The sequence below is a fragment of the Desmodus rotundus genome, chromosome 10 (genome assembly GCF_022682495.2).
Source record: "Desmodus rotundus isolate HL8 chromosome 10, HLdesRot8A.1, whole genome shotgun sequence".
Classification (NCBI taxonomy): Eukaryota; Metazoa; Chordata; class Mammalia; order Chiroptera; family Phyllostomidae; genus Desmodus; species Desmodus rotundus.
The window spans coordinates 39,335,710-39,348,258 of NC_071396.1; the positions used below are offsets into that span (position 1 = coordinate 39,335,710).

Sequence of the window (12,549 nt, forward strand, 5' to 3'; positions counted from 1 at the left end):
CTTGGAGAAGGCCGGCCAGGAGTGGTTGAGCACTGAGTTAGCCATGGGGCAGGCTTGAGAGAGTGTGAGGGCTCTCCTGGCGCAGGCCGGGAATCCCTGCCAGGACTAGGCTGCCGGCCAGAGGGGCGGGGCCTGTGCAAAGGGCTGCCCGCTGCGGCGTTGTGGGAGCCTGGGGCGGGGCAGGGGGGCCGCACCCCCAGCCCACAGGCCTCCTACCTGGTCTGGACAAGACATTCCAGGAGGCAGGGAAAGCATGTGAGGAGGGGTGACTTGGGGTCCCCAGGAGACAAGCCTGGCCTGCGTGCATGTCTGAGTGTCCAGGTGTGCCGCGGTTTCTGTGTTGGACAGCGCATTTTGTGTCCGCGCGCGGAGTGTGTGCTTTCGGGTCTGAGTGCGAGTGCAAGTGCTGCGTGCCGGCCTGCGTGTGCGAGCATCTGCGCTCTCGGCGGAGCGGGCGCACAGCGCTGCGCGAGGCGAGGGGCACAGGTCCAGCCGGCTCGCGCACACGGCGAAATGGCCTCGGGGAGTTCCGTGGACACCCATATCGCGGGTGGCTGTGCTGAAGGTGTGCTCTCTCAGCAACGTTCACGCACACAGTGCGGCCGCGTCCACCTCGCGCGGCGCGTCCATCCCGGGACGTGCTCATCTTCCAGCTGGAAGTTCGTCCCTGCGGTAGCCCTCGCCCACTTCCCCGTCCGCGGCAGTCACGCACCTCTTCTCCTTTTCTGCGAGGGCTTTAACACTGTAGCTCCCGCAGACAGGGGAGGTCCCGTAGCGCACACCTGTTTCTCTGTCTGGCTCACTTCATGTAGCGTGCCACGCTCGAAGGCCGCCCACGCTGTTGCAAATGGCAAGATTCTTCTCTTTTTCAGGGCCGAGTAATATCATCTAGGCGGTTTTCCAAACTTCTGTGGCCCTTTGCGTGTCTGAAGGCCTGTCCACACCTGCTGGGCGGGGCCTCCCTGTGTGGTCTGGGACCCCGCGGAGCCCGGCTCCCTCTGGCGGCTGCCCCTGTCTCGCGTGGGGCCCAGTGCTGCCCCCTGGGGGTCGCAGCCTCTCGACTTGCATTTTCACTGCTGTGTGAAAATTCCTGGCTGGCTGGCGACTTCTCAGTCTCCTCCCCACGTCCTCGGAGCGAGGGCGATCCATCCGGGGCCCCACGCGGTGCCCCTTCCAGCCCCTCCGGTCTTCCCGCTCGCTCTGGGGCTCAACCCCGCGGGCACCGCCCGGCCTGCCCCGCCTCTGCTGCGCACCTCCTACCGCCGGCGCCCTCCTCCACGGTTCCTCCCTGGGCGCAAGGGGCTCCTCCTTTCCTGTGCAGCTGCGTCTTTGCCCTCCCTGCCGGGTGGGCTTCCTTTTCCTGCGCGACCTTTAAGCTCTCTGCTCTCAGGGATCTGACCTCGGTCCCTTCCTGCTCTTCCCACTGGCCCTGGTGACCCCTCTGCACTTTCCTTATAACTCAGCTGTCATATATAGGTGGCCCAAAACAGATGTAAAAACTCCCACACTCTCGGAGAACCAAGATGGCCGCGTAGGTAGACACTGCGCCTCCTCGCACAACCAGAACTGAGGGATAATCGAAGGGCAGGGAAGTCCGACACCAAGGAAATAAAAAATAAAGTCATCCAGACCAGTAGGAGGAGCGGAGACAGGCACCAGGGCGGAGAGGACTCGCGTGGCCATGGCGGGACCGAGACTGGCGGAGTGTGGGATGAACAGGGCAGGCAGTCCGAGCACTAGCAGACCCTATGGCCCCACATTCACACAGATAAACCGAGAGGGCCGGACTCAGAGTGGTGGAGAGCGGGGCAGGCAGAGCGGCGGATAGCACCCCTCGGCCCCACATTCGTGCACAGATAAACCAGGACGAACGGCGGGGAGTGAAGCAGACCACACAACCCAGGGCTCCAGCTCGGGGAAATAAAGCCTCAAACCTCTGATTGAAAACGCCCGTGGGGGTTGGGACAGCAGCAGGAGAGACTCCCAGCCTCACAGGAGAGGTCGTTGGAGAGACCCACAGGGGCCTGGAGTGTGCACAGGCCCACCCACTCGGGAACCAGCACCAGAGGGGCCCAGTTTGATGGTGGGTAGCGCAGTGAGATTGAAATCAGGAGGAGAGTGAAGCGGGCGCCATTGCTCCCTCTCAGCCCCTCCCCCATATACAGCGCAGCACCAGTGTTACCTGCTGGGGAACACCTAAGGCTCCGCCCCTTAAAGTAACAAGTGCCAAGACAAAAAAAAAAAAAAAAGAGGCCCAAATGACAGAACACTTCAAAGCTCCAGAAAAAATACAACTAAGCGAGGAAGAGATAGCCAACCTACCGGATGCACAGTTCAAAACACTGGTTATCAAGACGCTCACAGAATTGGTTGAATTTGTTCGAAAACCAGATGAAAAAATGAAGCCTATGCTAAGAGAAACAAAGGAAAATGTACAGGGAACCAATAGTGATGCGAAGGAAACTGGGACTCAAATCAACGGTGTGGACCAGAAGGAAGAAAGAAACATCCAACCAGAAAAGAATAAAGAAACAAGGATTCGGAAAAATGAGGAGAGGCTTAGGAACCTCCAGGACATCTTGAAACGTTCCAACGTCCAAATTATAGGGGTGCCAGAAGGAGAAGAGGAAGAACAAACAATTGAAAACTTATTTCAACAAATAATGAAGGAGAACTTCCCCAGGCTGGCAAAGGAAATAGACTTCCAGGAAGTCCAGGAAGCTCAGAGAGTCCCAAAGAAGCTGGACCCAAGGAGGAACACACCAAGGCACATCATAATTCCATTCCCCAAGATGAAACAGAAGGAGAGAATCTTAGAAGCAGCAAGAGAAAAGGACACAGTTACCTACAGAGGAGTTCCCATAAGACTGTCAGCTGATTTCTCCAAAGAGACCTAGCAGGCAAGAAGGGGCTGGCAAGAAGTATTCCAAGTCATGAAAGGCAAGGACCTACATCCAAGATTGATCTGTCCAGCAAAGCTATCATTTAGAATGGAAGGGCAGATAAAGTGCTTCTCAGATAAGGTCAAGTTAAAGGAGTTCATCATCACCCAGCCCTTATTACATGAAATGTTCAAGGGATTTATCTAAGACCAAGAAGATCAAAACTATGAACAGTAAAAATGACAGCAAACTCACAGTTATTAATGACCACACCTAAAACCAAAACAAAAGAAAACTAAGTAAACAACTAGAACAGAAACAGAACCATAGAAATGGAGATCACATGGAGGGTTATCAATAGGGGATTGGGAGGGGGAGAGAGGGGGGAAAGGTACAGGGAATAAATAGCATAAATGATAGGTGGAAAATAGACAGGGGGAGGGTAAGAATAGTGTAGAAATATAGAAGCCAAAGAACTTATAAGTATGACCCATGGACATGAACTATAGGGGGGGAATGTGGGAGGGAGGGGGTGGGTAGGATGGAGTTGAGTGAGGGGGGGGAATGGGACAACTGTAATAGCATAATCAATAAATATATTAAAAAAAAAACCTCCCACACTCTCTACACGGACCCCTGTGGACCATGGCAGATGCACGATTATGCACAACCAGCTGGCACATGCACAGAAATCCAGAGAACAGCGTACAGGGATTTAAACATCGCCTCCTGCGCTGGGCTCCATGCTTGAATTCCTCATCTCCCACCTCACACCTTTACCTGGACAGGCTACAAATGCCTCTTGGACCCCCTGGCCCCTGGGTGGAGAGCAGATACAGAACTTCAGAGACACCCGGGGCAGTGAGAAGCCAGGAGGGATCACCATCAAGCCGATGGCACAAAGGTGGGGACCCAGTAGCCCAGCACCAGGGAAACACAGTGAGTCGTGAGCACAGTTGGCAATGGAGACTTGTGAAAAACCTTACTTTAAAAATAGAACGGGGTTACCTGTTTCTATCAATGGCAGGTGAGCTTGTGGTAGAAAGACATAAAAACACATTTGAACCAACACCTAGCGCTGTCTCCAGCACCAGTGTACAGCTTTAAAAGCTGGACAAAATTGGAACTGCCCCCTCATGCCCCCGCCCCGCCCCAGTCGGAAGGCAAGGGCAGCTGGGGGCTGAGGGGTCAGGACCCCGGGAGGCAGGGAAGCCTGCTGGGGCAAGGCAGGCTCACTGCAGTGCTTTTTGTCACAAGCAGTTTGTTGACATGAATACCGTCCTCAAGGGACTGGAAGACAGACTAGAGAGAGGCCCAAGGGTGTGGTTGTCATCTCTGTTTAGTCCTCTTTCAAGAGCCCGCCCTGCCTGCTGGGTAGAGCTTGAGACCCACTGCTACTGTTCTTTTTAGGCGTGGCCCAGAAAGTTTCTAAGGCTGCACCCTGGGTGCCTGAGTAGGACCTGCTCAGGGAAGCAAGGCTTTGGGACCAGGACAGAGTGGGAGGGGACAGGCAAGCCTGATCATGCTTTTTGAGTTCCTACTGTGTGCCAGGCCCTGGGCCACGATATTGCTTGCAGGTCTGTGACAGCCCTTTGATGGGGGAGCAAAGGGAAGGCCGGTGTGGTGAAGTCACTTGCCCAGGGTGGTGCCGAGCCGGGGGAGCTAGGACTAGAACCTGCATCTGCCTGACGGAGCCATCCCGTCCTCTGTAACCACAGCGCTGAGTGCTGGCAGCCATCCAGCAAAGCGTCAGGGCTGGAGAGCCAGTGGTGAGTGGAGGAGGGCCCCGCCCCGCCAAGACTATGGACCGGTTTACCCTTGACATTCCACGGGTGCCTCGGGGTCCTGTGGAAAGCCTGCCTCTGTCCGGTACCATAGCCCTCCCCTGACCTTGCTTGGTGTCAGGCTCTCTCCTTGGGGTACCTGTAGGAGACCAGGCCAGCCTCCTGAGTGTGCCATTGGAGGCCTTCATGACGGGCCTCAGCCTCACTCACCAGCTCCATCCTCCCTGGCCTCACCCAACCACTCCAAACCCACCCAGTCCTGGCCGTTTCTGGGCCACCTGCCCAGACCCCAGAGGGCCTGAAACCTGCTTGTTGGCCCTGTGGCTTTGGGGGCTGGAAGGAAGCAGAGGCTTGGGTGTGCCCTGCACAAAACCACAGCCTTCCTCCCCACTGTGCCCCATCCCAGGCAGCGGGAGTGTGAAGCTCCCTGAGCTGGGCCACGGTGGGAGCCAGGAGCACCTCCTGGGGGGCAACCTGGAGGGCTGCCTTGTGGAAGGTCCTTCTCCTTGGAAGAGCTCAGTAGAGTGGGGAGAAGCCATTCTCAGGGCTGGCTCTCAGATGTCAGCCTGAAGCAGAAGTGCTTGTTTTGAAAGTCAGACTCCCCAGCCCCAACCTTCAGATTCTGTTTCAGGGGGGTCCGTGGGAGGCCCCCAAATCTCCAGTTTAAGAAGCAAAGCATGCCTGGAGACTCCGCCGCAGGGAGCCTGAGACCCCCCCACCCCCCGCCCTTCATCCACTGTCCCAGTCCCCAGACGTCGGTGGCCAGGAGCTCCATCCTCCTGTCTCACCCTGTGGCCTGTCATGGACCACAGACTTCTGCAGGACAGAAGAGCGAGTCAAACCTCGCGGTCACTCACTCGAAAGCAGGCTGTCCAGAGGGTAGAGGGGGACTGGAGGGTCCATCTGTCCACTGCCCTGCAGGCCCCCCGGACCTCACTGCCAATCTGTCTGTGTCGGTCCGTCTGTCCCTCAGCCCCCCAGCCCCCAAGGTGGTCACTCACCCCATGGAGATGTGTGCTTGCTGCTGCAGGTGCACAGCCTGGCTACCAGCTCCTGCAGCGCCCACCACCCATGGCCAAGGCTTCCAACCTGCCCAGGGGGCACAGCCGCGGGCCAGAGCCCGGGGTGACCGCAGGGCGACCTCAACTTCCTTTTCCTTAACGCTTGCCTGGTGCCTCTGTGCCCAGTTGAGGGCCCGCAGGGGCCTGAGCCCAGTGCGGGCCTGGGGTCCGAGAAGCAGGGCGCACCCTCTGCCACTCGTCCCTGTGCGCGCAGGTGTCCTGCGGGGGTGGGTGGGGGATGGGGGAGCCTCGGCACCCTCGCCCCCACCCCAACAGCTTCCTGTAGAGCCAACTGCCAAAGAGGAACGGAGCCCTGGGCCTCCCGTGGGCACACAGGCAGAGACTTATGGGGACACGAAGGTCACGTGTGGCCACGGAGACATGCTTGCTTGGACACGCTCCTGACCGTGCACACACAGTCGCACCGGGCACGGAGACACCTGGGTCCCCATGGTGTGCTGGTATCTCGTTAATAACCACCTCTCTGACAAAAAAAAAAAAAAAAAAAAAGAGGAAGAAAGAATGTAAAAAGTGAAGCCCTGACGTGTGGCATCTGCTGATTCCTGAGGCATAAACGCCCCCATCACAGTTGATTCCATCTGCCCAGCGGGTGTCCCTGGGTATGGAGTGAGGGCAAAGTGCCCAGACTCGGCTCCAGCACGTCACCAGAGCAGGTAGGTGCGCGGGCATGTGGCCTCATGCACATGGGCTTAGCACACAGGTAGGGAGACACCCACGGGCCCAGGGAAATAGGGCGGTGTGCAGACAGAGCAGTCTCCCCATGGAGACAGCGGGTGCACGGGCGCACACAGCGTGGGGGCACACACCAGCACCCCGAGGAGGCCGGAGGGAGCCCGGGAGGAGACACAGACGGGCACGGCCGGCTTGTCCCGGCTCCCAGCACCTGTTGTGAAATGCTCAGGGACTCGGTGAGCTGGCTAAGTGCAGCCGTCATACCAATTTAACTATACAAATTGACAGTCAAATAAGTTATGTTAAGTGTAATAACCACTTAAACCCATCGCCAGATACTTATTGCTGCTAAACTACACTCTTAAACATGGTTAAGTGGTAAATGTTGTGTCAGGCAGGTTTTACCACGATAAAGTAAAACGGAAATTGTTCACTTTCTAATTATTTTGCTACATTTGTCTCTCATTCTTGCTTGTCAGGTTATATCTACTGAACCTGCTTGGTGGAAATAGTATATGAAAAGCACGGTGTACTATTCTCTACTGATATAAAATATATCTACACAGTAAGGCCTCAGTTAACATCATCAGTAGGTTCTGCTTTAAGCCAACTGGTGTATGATGGATTCACCAGAAGCTTGTTGACATAAACAGTTGATTTCCCACAGCATCTCATCAACATCATGATGAAATGATGTTGAAAGAGATGATGTTATTCCAGGACCTGCCGTATCTGTCTGTCTATCTGTCTGTCTGTCTATCTATCTTTCTATGTATCTTTCTATCCATCTATCCATCTATCACCTGCCTGGTTACATGCTGTACGATATCTTCCCAGCTCCATGTTTGGTGACATCGCACTGGAGCTTGTGTGACCAGGTTATTTGCACCATGGAGACTGGCAAACACTGTAACTTCGCAGCCTCCACCTGAGAGCTGGTTCACACCAGCACAAAACTGTGCAAGTGACCACGCCTGCAGTCACGCATGCAGCAACAGAAAAGGACACAGTTACCTACAAAGGCGTTCCCATAAGACTGTCAGCTGATTTCTCCAAAGAGACCTTGTAGGCAAGAAGGGGCTGGAGAGAAGTATTCCAAGTCATGAAAGGCAAGGACCTACAACCAAGATGACTCTATCCAGCAAAGCTATCATTTAGAATGGAAGGGCAGATCAAGTGCTTCCCAGATAAGGTCAAGTTAAAGGAGTTCATCATCACCAAGCCCGTATTATATGAAATGTTAAAGGGTCTTATCTAAGAAAAAGAAGATAAAAACTATGAACAGTAAAATAACAACAAACTCACAACTATCAACAACTGAACCTAAAACAAAACAAAAACAAAGTAAACAAACAACTAGAACAGGAACAGAACCACAGAAATGGAGATCACATGGAGGGTTATCAGTGGGGGAGGGGGGAGGAGGGAGAGAGAGGTAAAAGGTACAGAGAAGAAGTAGCATAAATGGTAGGTAGAAAATAGACAGGGGGAGGTTAATAATAGTATAGGAAATGGAGAACCAAAGAGCTTATATGTATAGTCCATGGATATGAACTAAGTGGGGGGGAATGTGGGAGGGTGGAATGAGGTACAGGGTGGAGGGGAATAAAGGGTGGGAGAAATGGGACAATTGTAATAGCATAATCAATAAAATATATTTAAAATAATAAATAAATAAAAATACAATCTTTAAAAAAACCCTTAATACCGACAGAGAACCAAGATGGCGGCGTAGGTAGACACACTGCGCCTCCTCACACAGCCAGAACTGACAGAAAATCGAACGGCAGGGAAGTCCGACACCAAGTAGATAAAAAAGAAACATACATCCAGACCGGTAGGAGGGGCAGAGACGGGCACCAGGGCGGAGGGGACTCGCGTGGTCATGGCGGACCGAGACTGGCGGAGTGTGGGATGAAAAGGGCAGGCAGTCCGAGCAGTAGCAGACCCTGCGACCCCACATTCGTGCACAGATAAACCGAGAGGGCCGGACTCAGAGTGGCGGAGAAGGGGGCAGGCAGAGCGGCAGGTAGCACCCCGCAGCCCCACACTCATGCACAGATAAACCTGGATGAACGGCAGGGAGTGAAGCAGACCGCGGCACCCCAGGGCTCCAGCGCAGGGGGCGGGGGCGGGAATAAAGCCTCAGACCTCTGATTGAAAGAGCCCGTGGGGGTTGGGGCGGCAGCAGGAGAGACTCCCAGCCTCACAGGAAAGGTCGTTGGAGAGACCCACAGGGGCCTAGAGTGTGCACAAGCCCATCCACTCAGGAACCAGCACGGGGGGGGGGGGGGGGGGGGCCCAATTTGATTGTGGGTAGCGGAGGCAGTGGCTGAGATCCCGCAGAGTGGAGCGGGCGCCATTGTTCCCTCTCGGCCCCTCCCCCACATACAGCGTCACAGCGCAGCGACCAGCATTACCCCGCCCCGGGGAACACCTAAGGCTCCGCCCCTTTGAGTAACAGACGCGCCAAGACAAAAAAAAAAAAAAAAAAAGGCCCAAATGACAGAGCACTTCAAAGCTCCAGAAAAAATACAACTAAGCGAGGAAGAGATAGCCAACCTACCAGATGCACAGTTCAAAACACTGGTAATCAGGATGCTCACAGAATTGGTTGAATTTGTTCGAAAACCAGATGAAAAAATGAAGCCTATGCTAAGAGAAACAAAGGAAAATGTACAGGGAACCAATAGTGATGCGAAGGAAACTGGGACTCAAATCAACGGTGTGGACCAGAAGGAAGAAAGAAACATCCAACCAGAAAAGAATGAAGAAACAAGAATTCGGAAAAATGAGGAGAGGCTTAGGAACCTCCAGGACATCTTGAAACGTTCCAACGTCCAAATTATAGGGGTGCCAGAAGGAGAAGAGGAAGAACAAACAATTGAAAACTTATTTCAACAAATAATGAAGGAGAACTTCCCCAGGCTGGCAAAGGAAATAGACTTCCAGGAAGTCCAGGAAGCTCAGAGAGTCCCAAAGAAGCTGGACCCAAGGAGGAACACACCAAGGCACATCATAATTCCATTCCCCAAGATGAAACAGAAGGAGAGAGTCTTAGAAGCAGCAAGAGAAAAGGACACAGTTACCTACAGAGGAGTTCCCATAAGACTGTCAGCTGATTTCTCCAAAGAGACCTAGCAGGCAAGAAGGGGCTGGCAAGAAGTATTCCAAGTCATGAAAGGCAAGGACCTACATCCAAGATTGCTCTGTCCAGCAAAGCTATCATTTAGAATGGAAGGGCAGATAAAGTGCTTCTCAGATAAGGTCAAGTTAAAGGAGTTCATCATCACCCAGCCCTTATTACATGAAATGTTCAAGGGATTTATCTAAGACCAAGAAGATCAAAACTATGAACAGTAAAAATGACAGCAAACTCACAGTTATTAATGACCACACCTAAAACCAAAACAAAAGAAAACTAAGCAAACAACTAGAACAGAAACAGAACCATAGAAATGGAGATCACATGGAGGGTTATCAATAGGGGATTGGGAGGGGGAGAGAGGGGGGAAAGGTACAGGGAATAAATAGCATAAATGATAGGTGGAAAATAGACAGGGGGAGGGTAAGAATAGTGTAGGAAATGTAGAAGCCAAAGAACTTATAAGTATGACCCATGGACATGAACTATAGGGGGGAAATGTGGGAGGGAGGGGGTGGGCAGGATGGAGTTGAGTGAAGGGGCGGAAATGAGACAACTGTAATAGCATAATCAATAAATATTTTTAAAAAACCCTTAATACCAACAACAAAAAGATCCAATTAAAAAATGGGCAAAGGACCTGAATAGACACTTCTCAGAGGACATACACATGGCCAGTAGACATATGAAAAAATGCTCAATGACACTAATCATCAGAGAAAATGCAAATTAAAAGCACAGTGAGATATCACCCCACACATGTCAGAATGGCCGTCATCAATAAATCAGCAAACAGCCCTGGCTGGTGGGGCTCAGTGGATTGAGTGGCGGCCTGTGAACCAAAGGGTTGTGGCCAGGTCACCGGTGAGGGCATGTGAGAGGCAACCACACACTGACGTTTCTCTCCCTATTTCCCTCCCTTCCCCTCTATCTAACAATAAATAAATAAATAATCTTCTTTAAAAAAGGATTTTATTTAGCTATTTTCGGAAAGAGGAAGGGAGGGAGAAAGAGGGGGAGAGAAACATCAGATTCTCACACGCCCCCTACTGGGGACCTGGTCCATAACCCAGGCAGGTGCCCTGATTGAGAATTGAACCTGCAAACCTTCCGTGCACAGATTGGCCCTCAGTCCACCGAGTCACACCAGCTGGGGCTGTTTTTGCAACTCTCTGTAAGTAAAATAATTTGAAAATAAATCTTTTCTTTTTCTTCTTTTTCGGTTTAAGCTTGTGGTCTGAATTGGGTACTGCTTATGACGGTCTGCCGCACCAAAGTTGTGATTTCTTTTCAACATAACGCTTCTGATGGCCTTTCCACTCCCCAGAGGTCCTTGGGGAGCTCAGCTACCAGAAGGTTCTTCAGGGTCATGTGGGGGCTGTAGTGCAGGGGGCGTGGGTCCCGTGTCACAGAGGCCCTTTCTGTCCGGGTTCAGGGGGTACTTTTCTCACTTCCCTCCTGATGAGTGGGGCTGCTCAGCAGGTTGGTGGTGGGGGTGGCGGGTGGGGGGGGAGCTGTTCCCCTAAGGGCCTTAGGCTGCACCTCTGTTGCCAGAGTGGACTTCACCCAGGCTGGGACCTGAGAGGCCGGGCCAGTGCCGAGGGAGGGAGGTGCAGACCAGGGGCCTTGGGGAGGGCTGCAGGGATGCGACCAGGGACTTCCTCAGAGCTGCTGTTTGTTCTCGGTCAACTTCCTGTTGCCAAAGCAAAAGCGTGTGAGCTGGGAGGGAGGATGTTGACGCTCAGAGCAAACGAGAGTGGGGCAGAGAAGAGGGCCTGAGCAGTACCGGAACCCACGGACACACACTCAGGCCACAGACGAGCTGCGGTTCACTCCCAAGCACTGGGACCCTGAGAGGGACACACGGGCGTGGAACATGCTGACCGACGGCACGCACTGCACACAGACACGCTCCGTGCACTGGCCTTCCTCCAGCCTGTGCCCCACCCTTCAGGAGACTCGGGGCTGGAGGGGCGGCCAGGGCAGGGGCTGTGATCAGGGCAGGTCTCAGGGAGGGAGGCAGAAGGCCGAGCGGGCAGCCAGAGGGCCACAGGATGCATCTGGCGTTTGTTCCCTGGTGCTCTTGTACGAGTCTAAGCATCTGTCAGCCATCCCGTCACAGCTCCTACTGGTCAGACCTGGGGCCCCTGGAGGAGCCTGCAACGCCCCCAGCGGGGGAGCAGCTGGTTGGGGTTGGGGGGAGGGGCCAGAATGGCCACTGGCTGACATTGACCAGGTGAGGAGAGTAAAAGGGGTACACAGCCTTCAGACAGGAACCTGGCCTTGGGGCAGCAGGGAAGGAGGTGGGGATGGGGTGCAAAGGCATGGAGGGGAGGGGGGCCAGGCCACCATGGTGACCCAGCAGCTCTATGCCTGCCCCTCTACGGCATGGCCGGTGCTTGCTTGTGGCCCTGCCTCTCCTGCTGGTGCTGGTGTGCCGGTCTGCTCTTGGCCGCCACTCACCAAGCCTGCCTCAAAGGAGCGTGAGCGAAAAGGAGAAGTGGGCTCACGTTGCGGACAGGTTGGATGGCTGGTCCAGGTGCGGCTGCCTCCCTTCTGTCTTGCGGAAGCTCCATCCCCCTCCGGCTGGTGTGTGCCTCTGGTGGTCTTCAGCAATCTCTCTCCTCACCCTGAACTCCCTTTTCTGAAGTTCTAAGGAGGTTCCCGGAACTGCGTCTCACCACCTGGAGTCAGCCTTGGCTCCACGGTCAGTTTGGGCTCCAATGTCCTTCCCACAATCCTGGGAGAGGCAGGGGCAGCTCTGTTCAGAACACAGGACTTGCATATTGGGAGGGTCAGGGCCTTGGGAAGGAGGGCTGCAGGCAGGCAGAAACGGCAAGGGACTGGCCCAGGGTCAGAGGTCTGGAGAGGATGAATTCAGCTGTCCTGGCTGGGCTCTCGCACACCATGAGGCCACCTGCAGCACTGCCCAGGTACATGGAGCCTGGGCAGCTGTGTGGCTGGTGGGCAGAAGGCTTCCTGGC

General features: G+C 54.2%; 1 protein-coding gene across 1 annotated transcript in view; it reads right to left on the reverse strand.

Moving 5' to 3' along the window:
• The window catches only part of ARHGEF18 (Rho/Rac guanine nucleotide exchange factor 18), a 76,175-nt gene extending 70,147 nt beyond the window's left edge, over window positions 1–6,028 (reverse strand). Inside the window, exon 1 of the mRNA XM_045188265.2 lies at window positions 5,668–6,028. The gene's annotated coding sequence lies outside the window, so the exon portion shown is untranslated. The remainder of the gene's footprint in view (window positions 1–5,667) is intronic.
• Between the last annotated feature and the right edge of the window lie 6,521 nt (window positions 6,029–12,549).